Source organism: Condylura cristata, unplaced genomic scaffold, assembly GCF_000260355.1.
Source record: "Condylura cristata isolate star-nosed mole 26May11 unplaced genomic scaffold, ConCri1.0 scaffold00036, whole genome shotgun sequence".
Classification (NCBI taxonomy): Eukaryota; Metazoa; Chordata; class Mammalia; order Eulipotyphla; family Talpidae; genus Condylura; species Condylura cristata.
In genome coordinates, this window is record NW_004567137.1 from 11,606,867 (window position 1) to 11,609,398 (window position 2,532).

A 2,532-nucleotide genomic window follows, 5' to 3' on the forward strand; every position below is an offset into this window, starting at 1 on the left:
AACATGAATACACAATAGTAAGCATAAATAGATAATGAACAGCAGAGAGAAGACCCCATTACTAGGAAATTTCCTGTCTGTCCATGGGGGACCTTCTTTTTTTTTTTTTTTTTAAGATTTGTTTATTTACTCATACAGAACTAGGGTACAGGCCAAAGGAACAGGGGCTGTGAGAGGATTCACCAGAGACAGAGTAGGGAGCAGAACAGGCAGATCTATGAAGTACACCACAAAGGGGAGCAGCGGACAGGTCAGGAGAGGTCTGCTTTGCCATGTGGATCACCTCCGGGGCAGGCAGGGATCGAACTCATGCTGAAGTGGCTTTAGCTTCTTAGTGCTGTGCTTTAACCCGCGGCGCCACCAGGAAAGGCCAGGACCTTCTTATAATTCAAAAATATTTGCTAGAATGTATTTACATTATAGAGATCAATTATACTAATTTAAATTGCACTTGCTATGTCATTTTTTCACATATATAGACAGGCATCACTGATAGAAGGACTGGAGTCACTCAGGTATCACACCACATGTTTTGAGGCCAGTACACCTTCCCTGTGTCTACCAGGAACCCTCCTTAAATCAAAAATTATGTGCTAGAATAACAACTGCTATTGCCCTGATGTTTTAGAAACTGAAGCATACAAGAAATTATAAAATGCTTACAACTTCTTTCATACACATACAATTAGATTTTTTAATGTGGTTTTACACTTGCAATCACATTTACCATCCAAAAGAAGTACTTCGGAGCAAAAGAAAATAAGTGTAATACACTTGCCAGGAAAATAGGCATAAACCAAAATTGGCCTGGGGCAAAATGTCATGTCTGGTCAGTCTACTAATGAGATATACCACTTTTGCCATAATATCAAGGAGGAGAAGAATTTTGTATCTAAAAATGTTTTGATGTTGTAAGAATACCATGTTTTTCATTAAAATTCTGCAGCCTGAAACTGTTTGCACCATTTTCTCCTGCCTGTGGAAATTTAAATGTCAGTTCACAAAAACAAAGAACTTAAGAGCAAATGCACAGCATAAAAGTCAAAATTCGAGCAGCCCCACATGGGTGGCAACTCCTTAATGCTGCACCATTGCCTTCTGCCAGGCACACAATAGTTCAGATAAAGGATGCCATTTTGGAACTCAACTCCTTTCAAAGTTCTATCCCTAACCAACCATTAGAGTATGAAACGTAATCAATTGTTTGTCTAGACAGAATCAATCAATATCAGCCATTTAAAAATGAACAAAAATGGAAACTAGTGTGTAGAAAACAAAGTGCTCCCAACAAACTAAACTGCATACATATCACCACATAGAAAAGCTCAAGAGTAAGTCTTGCTTACACCTTCAAATTATGGATTATATACCAACCCCAGTATATAGAGAGAACCTTCCCCTCACCCCCAAATCATTCCAAATCTAAGAATTTGAATTTGTTTGGGGGGAAAAAATCAAAATGAAAGTATGCTTATCCCATGTAGCTGAACTCAAAAAACGGACCTTCTTCATCCATAATAGACAAAAAGATACTGAGTTCAAAATGGTTTTGTCCTGAATACTTGGGGAGGAGGCCTGCACTCTGGATGACTGCCATATTCAAACTGAGGTGCACAGACCCAAGAGTCAGATGCTCCATGCACACAAAGAAGGAACTGGTTCCATTCTAATAAGCCTGTCTTGTTTGGTGCAGAAGGAGAGAAGACTACACCCCAATATAAATTGATCAAGATCAGTTTCTGGTTTTACTTATACTCAAAAATGTTGCCTTTCAGGGTCTGGAATATGATAGAATATCATTAAAAAAGCTTCTGGGGGAAAATGTAACTGAATCACAGAGTTTAGCAAATGTTTGTCATAAAAGGCTATGGATTTTTCATTTCTATAGTAAGAGTTGTTATTCTGGAAACACTGGAAAGAGCTTGCAGAAAAGGAAGGTTACTGTGCACCCAGCACAAGCAGAAGCTTAAGCATAGATGATTCTGTGGTTCACCTAAGGTTAGCCTGAGTGGGTGGCAGAGTAAAAGATGCACAATGCGGGTGCCTTCTGTTTTGTTATGCTACAGAACAGTGAAGGATATTTTCAGCATTTCAGGAACAAAGTGTTCCTGCAAGGTTTTCCATGAAGACCATGCAGTATGCTGTAACCTTGATCAGTAGTTTACAAAGATTGTCTCCAGATCAACAGCATCAGCATCTCCTGGGTACCCCAGGTCTACTCAATGCGAAACTGTGTGGAGCTCCCCAAATCTCTCTTAATAAACCTCTCAACTCATTTTGACTCATACTAAAATGTAAGCAACTACTGGTCTGTTTCATAGAACCCATTTAAAATCAGGGTAATCTGATCACCTATTGGTTCTAAAGGGTGAATAAATGGCTTAAATTTTCTAACTTATTTCATTCACTCAAACTGACCAACTGTAAGCTTCATCCTATTAAGTCACTTGTCTGTGCTCTATGGTTAGAAGAAGAAATAAAAAGGGTAAGATGTGATTCTGCTCTTGTAGAATTCAAATAAAACCAAAAAAT